The 20,790-nt window shown below is 41.4% G+C and overlaps 1 long non-coding RNA gene across 1 annotated transcript; it reads left to right on the top strand.

Annotated features, from left to right (window-relative positions):
• Nucleotides 1-4,473: 4,473 nt before the first annotated feature.
• LOC131829623 (uncharacterized) lies at nt 4,474-14,299 on the top strand. The gene is made up of 3 exons (XR_009352933.1): nt 4,474-4,709; nt 9,392-9,629; nt 13,448-14,299. It is a non-coding gene; the product is annotated as an uncharacterized LOC131829623 (long non-coding RNA).
• The last annotated feature ends 6,491 nt before the right edge of the window (nt 14,300-20,790 follow it).

Genomic DNA, 20,790 nt, shown 5'->3' with positions numbered 1-20,790 from the left:
TGTGTTTGAGTGATCTGTTCATGCAAAGAGGCTAATCACTTAGGAAATGAACTTCTGTTTGTCAAAAGTTACAGATTGACTTTCAATAGAAGCTGTTTAATTAACTGCTGGATACTATTCAATTAAGGGAAAAAAGAAAACAAACCCTTTAATAAACAAGAAATACATATAGGAACGTTAATATTATTTGATATTACCTAAATTTTACTGTTAAACCTAAATTTGAGAAATTATTCAAGTTCAAGCACTGTAAAAAACATTTTATCTTCATGGTATATTAAATAATCAGTTGCTCATGGGTAAAATGTTTCAAAACCTTTTGACTATTAATGGGAAAAAAGAATCACAGACTTAAACTTTGAGACACTGAAGAAAGTGGTTCACAATTGTATATTTAAATGTATACCATTGTTAATTAGTAAATTAGTTTTTTAGTTAATTTAATAGGATTTTTTTCCCTAAGAAGCTGACATAAAGTTGGTGATGTTTGTAATTGATTCTATCTCTGAACTCAAGAAGTATGTATTTTGCAGACGAACTGAAATTTTCATTAATATTGATGACCTTTTAGGAAAAGTAAGGAACCAAATTAAAGCAAGATGTGGAAAAAAATCTGAGCTGAACAATAACCATGGAAGAAAAAGATGAAGTTGTCAAAATATAAAAGCTGCTGGCCCCAAGGCATGCTTGATCTCAGGCATGCTTGTTCAGATCATAAAGAAAAGATTATATCTTTGCTATTTAAATTTCTTTTGATCTTATAAACAGATATAAAACTTCCTTATTAATATTAGAAAGCTAGCATAATCCTGATACCTAATTCTAGTAGAAATAACACAGAGGGAAAAAACCAAAACATATTGTATGCTCATTTATAAATGTTAATTCACAAATCCCAATAGAAAATTTAATTCTGAAATATAAATTTCAGAAACTCAATTGTTAATATTAGGATTTCTTGTCATTTCAGTAATTAATTGAACATATCTCAAATGTCTGATGGAAAAAGTAAAAGGGGGAAAGCTGAATTACACAAAGTCAAAGAAATTTCCTGGCTGCAAGTCTCCTCACAACCTTAATTTGTTCAAATACAAGGAAAAATTGTCTTCACTCTTTCCAAACTTAATCAATCACATTTTTTTTTTTTTAGTTTTTTAAAAGTAATCTACACTCAGTGTGGGGCTTGAACTCACAACCTTGAGATCAAGAGTTGCTTGCTCCATCCACTGACTGAGCCAGCGAGGTTCCCCTGTAAAACTTTTTTTTTTAAAGAATTTATTTATTTATTTGGCAGAGGAGAGAGAGAGAGATCACAAGCAGGCAGAGAGGCAGGCAGAGAGAGAGGGGAAGCAGGCCTGCAGAGCAGAGAGCCCGGTGCGAGGCTCGATCCCAGGACCCTGAGACCATGACCTGAGCCGAAGGCAGAAGCTTAACCCACTGAGCCACCCAGGTGCACTCCCCCCCATAAAACTTCTTTAATGCTAGAAATAATGCGCTTTACATCTCAGTTGGAGAAATGTTGAAAATGGCAATACGTGAAAGGGAGATAGCAAGGTGATCATTTTGATAGATGTTAAAAAGGCAAAAGACAAAAAAGAAAAAGAAGAGTAAACGTATTTAAATATTTAAAAATGCTTGGAGTACTAGTGCAAGGAAAGAAACAACAGAAGCAAATACAAAAAGGAAAAGAATATATAGTATGACTTTATAATGACTTGTTATCAGGCAAATAACTCAAAAAAGTCAATCAGTAAACATTAAAATCATAAAAATGTTCAATAAGGTGATCAGTCAGCAGAAAATAAAAAGTATATTAATAAAAAATAAGCTATTAGGAAACAGGTGGGGAAAAAATCCCATTTTCAATAACCAGAAAATATGGGAAATAAATAGGAAAGGAATAAAATTATCATAGACTTACATAAACAAATGATTCAACTCCAATAAATGACGTAAATGAAGACTTGGATAGTTTGACAACATGACTCTGACAAAAAGAATATCAGGTTATCTAAAGAAATACAATATAAGAAAAGCAAGTAGAGTTGAGACATCTGGCTATGTGTTTGGGGGGAAAGAAACAATTAGTGCTCCACTTCACATACTACATAAATATAAATACCATGTGGATTACCATGTGGTATAAATACCCAGATAAATCATGTAATATTCACATAATCTGTATAGTAGGGAATGCCTTTCTAAGCCCAATGCCAGAAGCAGAACCCATAAAGGGAAATACTGATAGATTCAGTTGTCCAAATGTTGGAAAACATTTTTTTTTAAGATTTATTTATTTGTTTTAGAGAGAGAAAACGAAAGCACGCAAGTGGAGGTGGGGGAGGGGCAGAGAGAAAGACTCTCAAGCAGACTCCCCTCTGAGCACAGAGCCCAACACTGGGTTTGATTTCAGGACCCTGAGATCATGATCTGAGCTAAAAGCAAGAGTTGGAAGCTTAACCAAATGAGCCACCCAGATGTCCCAGAAAACCTTTTTCCTACAGCTTCTATGCAACAAAATACCCATGAACATAATTTACCAACAAACAAAAATATTTTCAAAATATACTACAAAGCATAAATATCCGTAATAAAAGATCTGATAAGAAAAGAATTAATAATAGGACAAAGTTTTTTAATATGCAATTTGGAGAGAAGGGAAAATTAACCAACTGAAACGTGAAAGTAGACTTTCCTTCATTATTAAGCAGAGGAACACAACCGACAATGAGTTATCATGCTTTACCTGTGAAACTGTCAATTAGAAAACCTGATTGCTACTCATTGGTCGAGGTGATGTAGGGCAGGAGAAAGACTGGAACTTTGTGGGCAAGTTAACAGCATATATACCAACATCTTTAAATACCTTAAATGCCACTGTGAATATTTTATGCCATCGGAATTTTTAGAGATCTAAAATCTAAGCCTTTTAGTGAAAGGTTTTGCTATGAAAGTTTACTGCAGTATTGTCATTTGAGTGAAAATTTGGAGAAGCATAAATGTTCACAATAGGAAATTGTTTAAATAAATCGTACAAAAATAATTTATTCTATTATCATTAATTATGCAATTAATGAGTCTTGTGATATGGAAATACTCACCTGATATATTAAAACGAAATCTTGTGATATGGAAATACTCTCCTGATATATTAAAAAGAACATACAGATTAAGAAACATTAAACAGGGACACTTAGGTGGCTCAGTTGGTTAAGCCGTGGCCTTCGTCTCAGGTCATGATCCCGGGGTCCTGGGATCGAGTCCCACATCGGGCTGGTCTCCCTGTCAGCAGGGAGCCTGCTTCTCTCTCTGCATGCCCCCCCCCCTCTCACCTTCTTGCTCTGACAAATAAGTAAAATCTAAAAAAAGAAAAAAGAAAGAAAGAAATGTTAAACAGATTGACAAACAGGTACTAAGAACAGGATAGAATCACAGAGAAGACGACTCACATGGATATACACTAAGCTGTTAAATGTAGCTATATGAACGGTTTGGGGTGTGTTTTGTTTTTTTTTTAAGATTTTATTTATTTATTTGCCAGAGAGAGAGAGAGAGCAAGTGAGCACAGGCAGGCAGAGTGCCAGCAGAGGCAGAGGGAGAAACAGGCTCCCTGCCAAGCAAGGAGCCCGATGTGGGACTCGATCCCAGGACGCTGGGATCATGACCTGAGCCGAAGGCAGCCGCTTAACCAACTGAGCCACCCAGGCGTCCCGGGTTTGGGGTGTGTTTTATTTGTGTTTTTAATTATCCATAATTTTTTTTTACAACCAACATGCAATGTTTGTAACAACAACAATAAGAAATAAAGTGTATAATCTCAATTGTGAATAATACTACACCAAAATACTAACAATAGTTAGGACAAAAGGACTGAGAGGCTTTTCATTTATATTTTCATTTATAAGCTTTTCTGTATTTCCCTTTAATGGACAGGTATAACTTCTGGAATCTGAAAAAAGAGCATTTTTTGTTGCTTGGTCGGGAGCCTCATGCATACCTACCTCATTTCACTGATCGCATATCATTTTCTGTTTTCATGTCTTTCTCATTCCCCAGGTTCTAAGCTCCTATGAGGAAGTACATTAAAGAGTGATCAAATATTGCTGTAAAAGAGGTCATGAAATAAGAGAATGAATGGAACCAGCCTCCATGTATCAGATGCTGCCATGAACATCTCATTTATTTTATCTCATTGAATCCTAACCAAGATTATATGAAGTAGGTATTATTTTTCCCCTTTCCGGAGAAGGAGATAAAGGCCCAAAGAATTTAGGAATTTGGATCACTCTGAGCAGCCCCCAGCACATAGTAAATGCTATTAATTAGAGAATAAAAGAGCACACAGTCTATAGTAATTTCTCTAAAGGCAAAACTAAGTGAAGAATTGAGCTTATTATCTGGAGAACTAAAGCAAAAAGTACCTTGTTATGAGGATGAGATTGAGAGTAGAAATGGGAATAGATTGTTTACTTTACTTTTTCCTTTTTGTCCTGAATTATTTTAGATGGCTACATGAGTGTCTGGATTCATCTGCATTAAAACCCCTTGAGAATTTTTATAGGTTGAACCAAAACAGAATAATGAAATGAACCCTCCTGGGTAGAAAGGCAGAAAGAGACATGAAAGATGATTTCTCTGAATTATTTGGCCTTTATAGGAAGAACCATGATGAGCTTCTAGAAAATGCATTATTGATGTGATGTAATAAGGTGAGCTTTCTTTTTTCTTTTCAAGTAATGACTTATTTTATATTAACCGTGGTATGAAACATTGCCACTAAAGGTTGTTCTCAGCACAAGTGAATTGTATTTGATTTCATACCCTGCCTTTTCCATCTATTTCAATAGCTCTCATGTTTTGTCAACGAGGTTTTATTCATGTCATTATTCGATTTCTAGTTCAGCATGGATTCAATGGATTCAAGAGATTTTTCTTCCCCAAATCATACTCTCTGTTCCCTACATTGAGTTTCCTTTGATTTCTGAGTAGTTCCTGGTCAGTTCACGCTTACCTCCGTATTTCATTTCATTTCCTTCTATATAAAAAATAACACTCTTTAATTGTGCTGTTGAAAAGTAGATGTTTCAATATAATTAAGTATTTTTATTTTAAAAGACAGCCTCTACTTAACATCTTGAAATACATTAAAATCCACAGCTCTGTTCTCCTATTTTATATACAAATCCTACATGCATTCAACATTGTTATTGGGGCACCAGGACAAACAAACTCAAAATCCAATGGATAAAGGGACAGTGGTTAATTAGGGCTTGATACAAAATTTACATATCTAAATTATGCAAATATTAATGTTCTTCCCTTTTGTTCCTTCTCATTACCATTCAATAATGATTTATTTGTTGTCTATTTAGCATTCAGTTGGCACAAACATAAATACATACTGAGTGAATGTCCATTTTCTTCCTTTCTACAGCACAGAGTCTCATATGCCAGGCATTGTGCTAGACACAGTCTCTGTTCTCTTGGAGATTAAAGCCTAGAAGGAAGGCAGATGAAGTCACACTAATGAATGTACAATTACAAATCAAGATGAGTGCCCTAAAGAAAAGGATATGGTCGGAGGAATTTTTCTGGGCATACTTGCCAGACTTTTCAACTGTGGTCTCTGGCAAGTCTGTAGCCTACCTGGGCTGCCTGTGATCACACTGAAACATTTTCCCTGCTAAACACTTGAGATGAAAAACTCGCTAGACTTGACCTGGCCTGAATTTCAAAATTCAGTTGGAAAATCTTCTGCTTCTACTGTTAACACTGCAACACATTATGTTTTCAGGTCTAAAATAAGAAGTTTCTTCTTGGAGGTGGCTGCCTGCCTGCCAAGGCTTCATTTAGAACATGTGGCCCCACGTGTTTGAATATCCACAGCAAGTGAGGGTGAGGAACAAGCACTAGAGAAAAATCTTCAAGTGTGTGGAGATAGCGAGGCAACATAGTAGTGTACAGGGGCCTTGGCAGCAATGCATGGTGTTCCCTGGACAACTCTGTCCTGTTTCACCATTGCTCACAAAGAAGCTCCTTTTGTATGTATGTGCACGTGCACACACACACACACACACACACACACCTTCACATCAAATGCATACACTTAATTAGAAACATTAGGGAAAAAGTGATAAAGCAAGGTGCTTGAATCCCTTAGGAAAACTTAAACCCAAGGAATGAACTGAAGGAGTAAAATGAAAAATTGGCCTTTTGGCAAATATTCATGGTCAAGGTAGACATTGTACTTGGGAATGATTGATTGGGTTTAAGGTTTAGTGAGTTCATGTCAGGTACTTGATGACTTCACATGGGACAAGTATCATCTTACCAAATTGAAAAAAAAAAAAAAAAAACTCAGAAAGTTAAGTCACTTATCCAAGGTCACTGCACTTCTAAGTGGCAGACTAAATTTAAACTTGCTAGCTCAGGGTTCTTTTCCCATCATCATTTTAGGAAAAGATGTTGAAATTAAAAACATGATGAAAAATCCAGAGTTCATCTTGTGATTGCTGGAAAGGCTTATAGAAAGGATCCTGGGTGGGGAATGAAATGTCTTGTGTCCTGGTTGCCAACATAATAGGTCACCACATAAAGGACAAGCCATCCTTCTTTAGAGAGAACCAGTTATTTCTAGGGCGAAAAACAAGGCCCTTGCAAAACTGAAGGCATGGCCCATGAAAGGAATAATTGATAACCTGGACTTCATTAAATTAAAAACTTCTGCTCTGTGAAATACATTTTCAAGAAAAAGAGAGAACAAGTCACAGACTGTGGAAAAGTATTTGCAAAAGACACGTCTAATAAAGGACTTCTATCCAAAGTATACATAAAACTCTTAAAATGTAACAATAAGAAAACAACTCAGTTAAAAATGGGTCAAAGAGTTTAACAGACACCTCACCAGAGAAAACACAAAGATGACAAGTAAGTGTATGAAAAGATGTTCTATATCATATATCATCAGGGAAATGTAAACTAAAATAACAATGAGTTACTTATTTCACACCTATCAGAAAGGCCAAAATCCAGAACACAGCCAAAACCAAATGCTAGTGAGTGTGGACCAACAGAGACTCCCATTCCTTGCTGATGGGAATGCAAAATGGTCTGGCCATTTTGGAAGACAGTTTGGTGGTTATTTATAAAACTACATATATTCTTACCATACAATCCAGCAATTGCACTCCTTGGTATTTACCCAAAGGAGCTGAACACTTGTGTCCACACAAAAACCTACACACAGATGTTTATAGCAGCTTTACTCATAACTGCCAAAACTTGGAATCAACCAAGATTTACTTTGCTAGATGAACAAGATACATAAACTGGTACATCCAGACAAAGGAATATTATTCAGCACTAAAAAGAAAGGAGCTATTAAGTCATGAAAAGACATAAAGAAATCTCAAACGCATATTATCCAGTGAGAGAAACCAATCTGAAGGCTTCATATTATATGGTTCCAACTGTATGACTGTTCTGGAAAAAGCAAAATTATGGAGACAGTAAAAAGATCAGTGTTTGCTGGGGGCTTGGGGGGAGGGAGAGATGAATAGGGAGAGCACAGAGGGTTTTTAGGGCAGTGTTACTATTCTGAATGATGCTACAGTGTTGGGTATATGTCACCACACGTTTGCCCAAACTTGTAGAATATACAACACCAAGTGGGAACCCTAAATTATCTCTGGACTTTGGGTGATTAAGATGTATCATTGTAGGTTCATTGATTATAACAAATGAATCACTACAGTGGGAGATGTTGACCATCGGGAAGGTGGGGCATCTGTCCCTCCTCCTCCATTTTTCCGTGAACCTAAAACTGCTCTGAAGGAAACAATAAGGTCTTTTTAAAATAAATTGAAAAACAAGGCCTGTATAATATGTTACCTCATCCAGTTCTCCAGTTGATAATCTCTGGTCCAGAGTCCAGTTGGATGAGTGATGATTTTTTTTCTCAAAGATATCCATATGATTTACTCCTTCACTCTCTCATCTCTTTTCTAGTTTTTTCTTTTTTTAATTTTCTGTTGTGTCGTGTTAGTTACCACACAGTACATCATTGGCTTTTTTTTTTAAGATTTTATTTATTCATTTGATAGAGATCACAAGTAGGCAGAGAGGCAGGCAGAGAGAGAGGAGGAAGTAGGCTCCCTGCTGAGCAGAGAGCCTGATGCGGGGCTCGATCTCAGGACCCTGGGATCACGACCTGAGCCGAAGGCAGAGGCTTTAACCCACTAAGCCACCCCGGTGCCCCAGTACATCATTAGTTTTTGATATAGTTTTCCAAGGTTCATTGTTTACATAAAACACCCAGTGCTCCATGCAATCCATGCCCTCCTTAATACCCATCGCCAGGCTCACCCATCCCTCCACCCCTATCCCTCTAAAGCCCTCAGTTTGTTTCTCAGAGTCCACAGTCTTTTCTAGGTTTTATCCTGATTTCTGTAATAATGTGAATTAGGTGTTTGACAAATATTCGTTTTTTATCTTGATTCTTCTATTCCTAAGTGCATAGTGTGATCAATAGTGTGATAGCAACTTAGCATTTACGAAAAGGGAACTTTTAGGAACTTGTAGGAAAGAAATGTGTACATACTTGCTAGTTTCCAAGCAGTTTACATAATATAGAGAGCACTTAATCCTTATTACAGCAACCTAAGTCAATATTGTTATGACCATTTTACATAAGGATACACAAAGACTCAAAATCAAGGTCATACAGCTCATGTTCCCATATACTATTTGGCATGCAGTAATTGCACTGTAACATCGAAATCTGCCACGATAAGGAGAGGGTGGTATTTAATGATGGTAACAGTGCCATAATATACACAATTCAGGGCTCAATTTTAGGTTGGAAGTTAATCTTCCCACTCCTGTCACCAGAGCATGAAGACCAGTAATCCTGCAAGAGGACACAGCCATGCTGCCACACACAGCAGCAGCAGCAGGGGTCGGGGTGGGGTGGGGGATGCAGGGGAGGGGACTGCAGCATCACCAGCCAATCGTCAGCTAGAAAACAATAGCTAGAGGATGACGACGATGACAACAACGGGCAATAGCTAAGGACTACAGAAGGGGTTATTCCTCCACAATGAAGCACGGAAGGAAATGAATCAGATTCCCCCAGAACCAGGCCATTAGTCTTGTTGGTTAAGAGTTATTACCAGTTGCACAGTGAGTGGGGTCTGGCCATTGGTATTAAAACCTCTTGCATATCCTTTAGAACATATCAAATATAACCATAGTTATTCCAGCAACGTGTACGTGATTCTCATCACAGAGTAAGAGCTCACTATCTCTACAAATTTGATTATCATCTCATAAGGGCCTAAATTAAAGCACCTCATGCAGGTGTTTTGTTTTGTTTTGTTTATTTACCCCCCAGGGGTGCTGAAATAGCACCAGATGCCACTAGATGGCCGCTGAGAACAGAACCTTGGTTTATTCACCATGATGACTGGGTACAAATGGCTGTTAAGCATCAAGGCAAGGTGGAATTGCTCTGCCTAATCGGGGAGGAAATTATTTTAATGAGATGAGAAGAGGAGGGAAGAAGAGAGCCAGTGGATGCTGTCAGAGGAGACGAAGAAGAGGCTGGCGTCCGGAGACCATACCACCAGGAGGTAACTTTAAAGAACAGAAATCTCTAAGGGGAGGTTTTAAAATGATTTGCTGTGGAATATCTGATGTAAGCACCCTCCTCTGCCCCCCACGGACTCTTCAGGAAAGTCTGCATCATTCCCCAATGCCTTTCTATCCGTGGCTTTTAGCGGAGAATTAGCCAGGTACTGAGCAAGAGGCTGGGGGAGATGGCACAGCTGGCCCAGGTGAACCTTGCCTGTGGAGGCCATTCATGAGAATCTCTCAGAGTCGAGATTCTGATGTCTCACAGGAGGAAAAGGGGCAAGACACAGAAGAAGAACAAAAAGAAAGAAGGAAAGAAAATGTTGGGAGCGCAGCCCTAGCCTCAGAGTTGTTTAATTTCTTTCTGGATGGGTAGAATTCGGCATTTGAACCCAAATCCCTCGGATCTCGATGCCCTGCATGGTCTGCTAAAGTGCAAACATACACTCTAATCCGTAGTTGTAAAAGTCAGCCCACCACGTTAACTCAGTCCCTGGTGGTGATGGCAAGAAGCAGAGCAAACTGTAATGGTTTCCATGACAGGGAAAACACCCAAAGTGTCAGAAACTCTTTCCCAGCCTCCCCCCAAATTGCTCTAGACTACTGCCTAATCTTGCTTCCCACTTCCAGGAACAGCTGTAGTCTGCGGCATTTCATGCTGTCGCTTGTCTCCCTCTGGGCTTCCCTTTTGCTTCTCTTTTCCAACCACCCGAGTCCTTTGTGTTCCCTGCTTCCCTGCTCCCAATATCACCCCCGCTTCGAGAGAGCTTCCCAATTCCCTCCTCGACTCTGCTCACTCTCCCACACTTCTGTTGCCTATCTCAGGTCTGAGGTCGACTTTAGCCATCTGTGCATCACCCCCCACCCAGCCCCAATAGATCCAGCACAGTACAGAGCATGTAACAGTTTCCCAATAAATAATGTTTACATTGAATTTAAAGATGAAAAAAGTCTCTAACTTTTTTTGCAGCTAATTTCAATAGCCCCGAGAGGTTTCTCCTACTAAACAATAGGAAAATCAGGTTTCAGTGGTCTAATGCAGAATTCAAATGCAGCAAACCCAGCATAGTTGTCTTGTAATTGGCGCCTATGACTCTTGGGGCTTGATTTAGAAGTTGCCTGCCCGACCAGATTATATGTTTACATTGGAGACAATTAGGAGGATGAAATGATGCTGGAGAGAAGAAGTCCTACTGATTCTGTTTCAAGCACCTCAGGCCATCAACTGGATCTGTGTGCCAGCCAGATCCAGTGCAACAATAACCAGGGTTTGAGGCTTTCTAAGGTGAGCCCTCAGCTCAAGTGGGCACAGTACAGGGGGCCCAGTGGTTGCTCTGGGAGATGCACCTGCTTAGGTGCCACTGGAATTTCCATTTTTTGGCAAATGTCCTCATATTAGCTGGAACCACAACTCCAACAGATTCCAGGAGGGGCTGTCTACACTGCCCTCAGGCTCATAGCTAGCAGACCTGTTCTGCAGGAATCTAAAAATGCAGTGCCTGTCTCTCCTTAACATCTTAATTGGCGCAGAGGAGATTTCATCCTCCCAAAAAGGCCACAGGGAGGCAGACAGCAGTGTGGTAAATAAATAAAGCATCCTGACCATTGAAATGGTAACTGTTTATCCCATGAGCACTTATACCAAAATGGAAACAAACAAAATCACGAAGTGGTCGATGTCCTTATTTGTTATTGCCGACATTATTCTTTTACAACCATACTTGTTTTCTTTTCCAAAGGCCCCAGTGTGCTTCTCAGATGTCTGGGCACTAACAGTTCTAAAAAAGAGCGGATCCTTTTGAGTGGCATATCTTATCCCTGCTTCAACAGGCTTCTTCTCTAAGTTCAGCATCATTTGAACTTGAGGTAGAAAAAATGGTAAAGGGAGGGAGGATCTAGAAAGACAGACCGGGATAAAAGTCAGAGACAGCCAGAGAGAAAGACAGAGGAAGAGACAGACACAAGGAGGGAAAGAAGTAGTGTCAGAGGCATAAACAGAGACAGTGTGGTGGATGCACAGATGGAAACACAGAACGTGGCAGAGCAGACAGACAGACAGACCACTATGGCTGGTCTAAGATAGCCTCCCCACTAGCCAGTGCCAGGGGCTAAATCATGCCCAAGACTTTTTTTCTGCACAAGCAGCACTCTCTCTGTTCTCTCCACCCACCCCTTCATTCCCTCCCCCCAAACACACCAGCTGTCTAAGACTCCTGTGTCCCTAACTGTGACCCAGCTGGGGTCGGCCTTGACAAGGAGAAGCTTCACTGAGTAATAAAGTAAAAAAGAGAGCCAAGGAAGAAGAATACAGGAAAACCGCTATGGGGAGAGAAAAGGAAGGGAGAGAAGACGGGTGATGCGTACCAAGGATTTTCACTTTACAAAGTACGCCTGCCGGGAGTGGGTCTGGGCAGGGTGAGCAAGGGTTATCTCCCTGCCTCAACCAACTTCCGGAAGGTGGGGGGGGGGGGCTTTTTCGGTCTCCCTGCTTTATAACTCAGGTGCCAGGCACCTGGTGACCTCTGAGTTCCCCAGCATTTAGGGCTGACCCTTTCTTTCAGGAGTCAAGTGATATGGCTTCTCTTTAGGGAATACATGCTTAAGTTTATAGATTTCAAGTGTCATGATGTCCTGCAACTTATATGCCAATGGCTCCACAAAAAAGTAGCAACATAAATAGTAAAAATTAAAATCACACATAAATGAAGCAAATGTGGCCAAATGTTAACAATTCTTGACTCTGTGGTAAGCATGCAAGAAGTCAGAGTGATATTCATTCAACATTTCAAGACGTTCCAACTTTTCATTCATAAGAGGTTGGAATTTAAAAAATAATAATAATAAAAAGGAAGAAATGAGTAAGTAGAAGGCCTGGCTCAGGGGGGAGGACATGAGTGCACTCCCTACATTTCCTCAGGGTGCACCTGCTCTGATCTCCTGTGCCTGCCCCTCCATTACGCTATCATCCTGTTTGATGCTGCCCCCTCTCTTTCCCACACATAGACCCAAGCATGGACTACCGCCCCTTCTTCCTTGATTCCTACAAAACTCCCATGCAAGGCAGGTGTGTGCCATCACTTTGAGCATGGAGCAATGTGATATCCGAAGCCTACAAACACTGTTTGCCTTTATGGTTTTCAAATGTGTATACACTTTAACATCTTATACTTGTAGTAATATTTTCAATCAAACAAGACAACTAAAGGGTGCTGTTTCGAGAAGTTCCCTGGCCAGTCCTTCCACCAAGAAAGCAATCTTCACTTTTTCTGCCGGTCATCTCTCCTCACGACCCAGGCTCCTCAAGAATCAGCCTCCTGCCAGCCAGCAGATTCTCTTTCCTTGTCCATTCCCTCCCTCTCTCTGTCCACACAAACTCTGGATTCAACTCAATTTTTTATGCAGAACCACTTCTCTATAGTCTGTCCCCAGCTTCAAAACCCTAGGTCTGTCTGGGTGGCAGAAGGGAGAGCTGCATTCTGTAGAACCACAGATCTATTAATTCATTTGGTTCAGTGAAAGATCATTTGCCCCCTGAGAGCAATTATGCTAGCATAGGGCAGAAACATCCATGTACTGTTTATTTTAAAGAACAATTTTAAAAATTCTTGCTACCCTGAACTGTGGCTTCACCAAAGAACCCTATTTAAAATGTGGCAAACACTCAATAGCAATTTGTATGGGAACTTTGTCTGCAAAGCTAGCTGCAGAAAAACCGTCCTATTTAGAATGAGCTGTCATTGTGTTTTCCTGGGTCACTACTCTGGGAGAGGACAGTTGAAGCAAAGTAAAGAAGTTTACCTCTGCCCTGTTTTTCCAGCCTGGTGATCTGTCCAACTATCATTGGGATTTGACTCAACACTCCAGCCAACAGCCTCCTTCTGTCTGCTCTTCTTTGGGGGCTTACTTCGTTCTTTTTATGCCAGGGTCCCGGGCCTGTCCTGGACCTCACCTGTTCCTGGAAAACATGCTTTATCTGCATTATCTCTACATGGTCCAAGCTGTTTGGCTTCATGTGATTAGGACTCAGTGACTTCCATCCCGCGCATCATTTTGCCAGACCCAGCTTTCACAGACAACATGAAAGCCTTGAGGACCATCAGCTCTGCCCTGTCATTTCTTCCTCTGCTATCCCAATTCCCACAAGACGTTTCTGACCAGAGAGGCTTATTTAAATTCTCCACTTTGAAGGAAGCCAGTGAACTCATGTACTCTTTGCCTTGCTTCTGGAATTTCATACCATCAGAAAGAACTGTGGAACCATTGCTGGTCTATGACGAACCAAAGACCTCCTCCTTTTGGACAAAACCACCTTGGAGTCTTTTCCTTGCCATAAAATGAAAGCTTCAGGACAATAAGAAGTAGAAACTTGTTCAAAGGTCTCACTCTCCCATCCCCTATTAAATGAAGGACCAGGGGATATTTAAAGAGCGCCCGCAGTCTGGATGAAGGAGAACTTCTTCAGATGCAGATCCTTGAGGCCCCAGACCTGCGTGGAGCCCCACTGAGTGGGTGATGGTCCTCGCAGTCGCCACACTCTGTAAGTAACCAGCATGACACTTTTCAGGGCAGGATTGCCGCCTCCGACCTCCTGCTATTTCCATTCAGGCCAAAAGTTATGATCATAGTCTTACCTTACCAGATTTGGGACACTATGGGATAAATGTTATTCTAATTTCAGTTAAAAACATAAAAACATGATTTCCAGACAAACAGGCTTTTAACTTAGGGTTTGGAAAAGTTACATGTTCTCATTCATTGTCATTGCTGCTGCCCTGCAGAGGGGAATTTAGACCTTCTTGAACTTTTCCTACAAATCTGCAATGAATAGCCACAACCTGTTAATCCTCTTTCCCATAACTGACAGGGTCAGGAGTCTCCTAACACCCACGTGCCGACAAGCGGTACCATTCTGAGAACATCTGCCTTCCTTGAGAACCCCACCCCCGTCTTTTTATAGGTATATGCCTACATTCTCCCCCAGTGACTGGTCAGGATTGGCAACCACTTCATTCAGGGCAATCAAAATCCTTCCCATGGACTGAAGCTTAAGGGAAACAATCCTTCCCTCTTCAGAGAGAAGGTTTGGATAAGGTTGAGTCCAGAGCCATTGCCTGCCCCTGTGCCAATCGCATGTCCCAAGCCACCCTCTAGAAAGAGAGAGGGAATCCAATACAAACAAGAAAAGCAGAGGTGAATGGTACCCAGGGGCCCAAGTTTCTAGGGTCAGAATTCCTGAGAAGGAATTCCATCCCTGGGTACGGCCTTTCCAAGGTTCTGATTATAAGCTGTGTTTTTCTTTTCTGATGTTGGTTTTGACATTCTCAACTACCCTAGCCCCTTTAATAAATATTTTTATGCTTACATGAATCTAAGCTGGTCTTCTAATACCTGGACCTCAAAGAATCTGACCTGATAAATGGCTCATAATTGATTAATCTTATCTTGACAATTGATATAATTGATATAAAGGCCAGGAATTGTGTCAGGCCTTGAGCAAATGCAAAGAAATAGGATGGCCTCCACCCCACTGGGCTCACAGCCTGGAGGTGGGTACCGGTGCAGTAACATAGCTGCATAGCATTCCTTTCCCTCGGTTCCTGGAGTTCCCACCCAAGTGCCAATGACCCATTCTCAGGATGCTCCATCATACTCACCCCACAGAAGAGGCAGCTGCCTCTTGGCCCCTTTATATTCCTATTGTTTAGTGCAGTCACAGAGACCCTCTGAATATTTGTTATGGGAATAAGTGAAATGTAGCCATAATAACAATGTCACGTCATGGTTTTCAGAGCCCTTTCAGATAAATTATCTCAATGTCAAGAACATCCAGCCCATGGAATCTTTATAGTAGAAAGTTGTTTTTTATCAGGCATCACAGACAAATAGAAACATCCTGTAAGGTTTCCACTTCCTCCCCTTGTATTATCTAATCTTAATTTTGCTAAGTAGGCTTCCTTACTGGGAACAGAATGAGCTAATGGCTGAGAGCAGGAAAGGAACAGCGATCAAGTATCTGATTAGCTTGGTTACGTTTCTTGAAAACAGAAGTCATCCATTTCTGTTGAAGATGGATCTTAAGGGCTCAGGTACCTACAAACGTGATCCTCCAACAGTAACCTGGGAACCAAAGTTTAGAGTCTGCAAAGTTGCAACCCCAACATCTTATTCACTCACCCATTTATTTAGCTTTGTTGGGTCCCCTTATGTACCAAGCATTCTGGTAGTTATGACTGTCTGCACTCTTATGAGTTTACAGCCTATTACAGTGCTTCACAAATTGACTTATACCCTGGAATCCCTGGGAGAGCTTTAAAAAATACTGATACTTGAGTCCCACCCCCTTCCCTGAGATTGTGATTTCATTAATGTGGGGTATGATCTGGATAGTTGGAGTTTTAAAATGTCCCCACATGATTCTAAGTGTCCAACCAAGGCTGAGAACCACTGGTCTAGGAGAGAAAGATAAATAAGCAAGGGATTATTAGGAAGTTTAAGGAGCACCTGGGTGGCTCAGTAGGTTAAGCCTCTGCCTTCAGCTCAGGTCATGATCTCAGGGTCCTGGGATCGAGCCCCGCATTGAGCCCCGCATCGAGCCCCACATCGGGCTCTCTGCTCAGCAGGGAGCCTGCTTCCGCCTTTCTCTGCCTGCCTCTCTGCCTACCTGTGATCTCTCTCTCAAATAAATAAATAAAATCTTTAAAAAAAAAAAAAAAAGAAAGAAAGAAAGAAAGGGGTTAAGCCCATGACACAATGGGACCCGGAGAGGCCCTCTCCACTCTGGCTTAGAAGACCCTGAGAGGCTTCTGGGAGGAGGCAGCTGAGGAGGCAGGGGATCAGGACCAACCAGGTGACGATGTTTGGAAAATGGGAGAAGAGCATTCTGAGCAAAAAGAACAGTAAATGTCATAAGAAAATGCACTGAAGAGAGGTATTGGAGAACAGAAATGACAGCACAGGAGACATAGGAAATGACAAAAATCGAGCTTGATGAGATGAGCAAAGATCAAAACACAAGAACTGACGTTTTGAGGTGTAATTCTGAAGCCAACAGGGGCTCATTACAAAGAGTTCTGCGGGAGAACAAAAGCTCTGGGCTGTGTTAGAGACAGCCCCGCTGGTAAGCCCTTGCTTATCAGAATGACTCTGATGGCCACGCCTATAAATAGGGCAGCACAGTAGTTGCAAGGTTAATGTGGATTGATGACTGTGTTCATGATTAATCTTTCCTTTAAAAACCTCATCTATACCTAGTCATAGTGTTTGATCTATTTATTTATAGGCTTCCTTTTCTCCCCAGGAGATCGAACTCACTGCACCATTCTATTAACCTTTGCTTGGCATCCCTAAAGGAGATGGGAAAATTTTTAACACTTTAAGTTTGAAAGACTTGCCAAAAATACAGTACAATAAGCTAAGAAAACACCAAATTCTGAGGCTGCTTTTTCCTCCAATTCTTTGGCTCTAATTTACCTGCAAGACGACATTGTGGAGAAGAACAGGTCCGCTTGGAGCATTTTTTGCAGAGCAAGGTAGTGCTGAGCTTTAAGCTAACCTGCACCTAGAAAAAAATCAGAGGGGAATGAAATTGCTTTTTGCTCAGGGAAGCTCTTCCAATTTCACTTCCAGGAGAAATAGTTAATTCATGAGCCGAACTGTGAGAGAAATGAATGCACTGATTCCCAGAGGAAAAGGGATCTGACCAACTTTCTAACTGCTAATACAAATTTTAGGCTATTTTACATTTGCCCTCACAGGGGAGAGACTAGATATCACTCATCTAAAACTAAAAGATTTTTGAATTAGATCTAACCTGGTAGGTTTTCGCTAACACAGCCACCACACGTTGAGGCTGGCCCATTTATTCAGGTTTGAGTCAGTCAGCTGTGTTCCCCAGCAGACTGCTAGCTCTGTTTGGGAGGCCGAGATCTGATCTTTGGCTGCTCTTGCCTGGATAAAGTTCCCTTTCACCTAAACCCCTGGACAAGGAGGTTTAAATTCACCTTTCCATTCCAGCCTGAGTTCAGAAAGTCAGAGTATGGGTTAGACCAGTGCTTCCCACACTGTACTATACCCCCCCCAAGTCACCGGGGACCTTAGGAAAGTATACACCCCACATTCTGCCCTTCTGCCACATTCCTGGGGGTGATGATGCTGCAGGTCTACGAACCATACATTTTCTCTACCTGTTCTGAAGCTCTGAGGCGAGCTCTCTTCTCAAAACCATCTTCCCAGGGCACCTGGGTGACTCAGTTGTTAAGCGGCTGCCTTTGGCTCAGGTCCTGATCTCAGAGTCTTGGGATCGAGGCCTGCTTTGGGCTGCCTGCTCAGTGGAGTCTGCTTCTCCCTCTCCTGTTCCCCCTGCTGTGTTCTCTCTCTCTCTCTCTGTCTGTCTGTCTGTCTCTCTGTCAAATAAAAAATAAAATCTTAAAAAAAAAACCTTCCCCATCTACCTGCTTCAATATCTATCATTAGAGAATCATCTGAGTCTCAAAGGCCTTTTGCCCTTCCAGAGTCTCCTTTTTAAAACACTTTCCCTGGAGGATTAGCATTTGATATTCTCTCAGCTAACAGTATCAGGGATTAGGTTTCAAATGGTCAAAATCCAAACCAAAATGGAATGAGTTAGGACCATGGGTACTAAAGGGACAAAGGCAGCAGGGAGCAGAGAAAGGGACTCATTAATGACACAATCTTCTCCAGCCAAAGGGAAACTAACAAACAAATGAAAATAAAGCCACTCTTTCTGCCCTCAGAGGAGTTTCAAACCAGAGGTCGTTACCTAGAACACAATGGAGAGTCATAGCCTTGGAGCTAAAATCCCACTATGCCCTAGGATTAGGACTGGGCGTAATTATGTAACCTTCTGCATTAGCTCCCTAATTTGTGGAACAGATATGACAATACCTATGTTCCACCTGGTGTTGTCATTAGGGTTAAATGAGATGTTCCATCTTGGTTATTGCCAAGCACCTAGTATGTATGGTAACCCCAATAGTCACTCAAAGTATAATCAAAATGTAACTAACACAACCAGTGAAGTTTGCTAAGTCCAGATTAGTACAAGAACTCAAGAAGGACTTTAGGAAGAGCTCCAGTATGGGGATGAAGAGAATACAGTTGATCACACAATTTGTCCTGTCAGATCTTGTGTTCTATCTCAGCTCTTGGCCTGGAATGATGTCTTTTCTTCAATAATTGTCCCTGTTAAATTTACCTGTAGAGTTTCCCCCTAGATAAATGTCATATTCAAGAAGAAAAACTGCCCCAGCGATTATTATGGCTCCTTCTTGGTGTACCTTACTTGGTTAGAAGGCAACACTGGAACTCGATTACTTCACTTGCCAGTTGCTAGTTGACCTTGAGCAAATTACTTTCTCACCCTTGGTTTCCTGTTCTGTGAAATGGGAGGGACAGCAGCTGTCTCAGAGGGCCGAGGTGTGGCTTAAATGAAGGATTATATATGGCCCCTAGGTCACTGTAGACGGCAGGGCCCCTCTTCTCAAAATCCCCCATCAAGATCACTTCACTCCATGCAACACATGGACAAGCCCCTTGGGGGCAATCAGCAAAAGATTGATTCTGGCCTGGTTTCTTCATTTTTCCTCTAAACTGGAAATGTTCACTGCTGTCCTCTTAACCCTTGCCCAACCTGAGGCTGCCAGTTTTCCCCCAGATTGTAGCAGCCCAAAGAACTATTGGAGAAGCTGAGTTGAATGCAATGTTGTAGGGCTGTTCTCTTCTAACAATAGATCCAAGCAGGGCAAATTCACATGTCTAAGGAGGTTAGCATCTCTACCACTCAGCCTCAGGGTGGGAACCACTCCCAGGAAATGTATAACACTGGCTGGGGCTCGGTGAGGCCCAAAGAGGGGCTCCCCTTCTCCTGGAACTCAGCTGGCCCCAAGCCAAGAATGGGAAGCAAAATTGCCAACATATGGTTTATTTCCTAACAAATGATGTTCAATTTAGGCCATGATGATTTTTCTAAAATCCCATTTAATATAAATTTTGTTTTATATGAGCTAGCAGATGGGGTCAGAAGCTGCAGAGCAAAATGACTGTACAGTATGTGGTAAGTCTTGTCTGTAGGGTGACAGGCTCCATGTGTCTGTATGGGGTAGGGAGGTATTAAAACAAACAGAAAGAAAATCAGGTCACCACCTAGGTATTTTGAAGGTGAAAAAAATCCAAATTTGGAAAACTAGGGTTTGTTAATCTGATATTCATTCATTCATTCATTCATTCATTGAGCTGAGAAATGAAGTGTTGAGACACCTGGAATAGAGCACCACCTTTATCAATGCTCTCATCCTCTTGGGGTCTCAGTTTCCTAACCCAGAAAATGAGTCATCTTTTCAGTCAGAGATGGTGAAGAGATTTCACCTCATGTGCTAACTCTAACCCTTGGCAGGGGCTGCTATGAGGTCTGGCCTGAGAAGTCTGAGGCTCTAGCCAGACTGGCATCACAACAGGTAGTTAATATCTGTCATGAGTCTGGAGTATAGTTGGCCAAAGTTGTGTGAATCACTTGCAGCCCATGGGAATTAGATGGTCTCAGAAGTCCCTTGCATTCTTCATAGTTGTTGGGTCTAATTCACCCGCCACAGACTGAGGGGCACCAGCAGAGGAGGAAGACAGGTCCAAGAGAGAGGAGTCACCTAGAGATCACTCAGGAGCATAGTTTTGGCTGAAAGACATCTTGAAATTTGACTTGCCTTGTCTCTAAACACCACTCACAAATTTAAGCCTAGGAAATAGGTGTAACTCAAAGACCAAAAAAACATTTTTTTAAACAATGAAGATATAGGTCCTCAAGGATCCCTGGCTCTTGGCACCTGTACTGGGTTGAATAGTGGTTTCCAGAAAAGATTTTTCCATTTCCTAATGCTGAGAGCCTGTGAATGTTACCTTATTTTGAAAAAGGGTCTTTGCAGAAGTTAAAAATCTTGAGTTGTGATCATCCTGGGTTACTCAGGTGGGCCCTAAATCCAGTGACAAGTGTCCTTATAAAAGACAAGACAGAGGACACATGAAGAGGAGAAGGCACTGTGATCATGGAGCAGAGATTACAGTGACATAGTCGAGGCCAGAGTGCTGAGAGCCACCAGCAGCTGGGAGACGCAAGGAAGGATTCTCCCCTGGCCTCCAGAACTGTGAAAG

The sequence above is a fragment of the Mustela lutreola genome, chromosome 4, assembly GCF_030435805.1.
Source record: "Mustela lutreola isolate mMusLut2 chromosome 4, mMusLut2.pri, whole genome shotgun sequence".
In the NCBI taxonomy this organism is placed as follows: domain Eukaryota; kingdom Metazoa; phylum Chordata; class Mammalia; order Carnivora; family Mustelidae; genus Mustela; species Mustela lutreola.
Note: the sequence above shows the minus strand (reverse complement) of the source record. Positions and strands in the feature narration are given on the sequence as shown.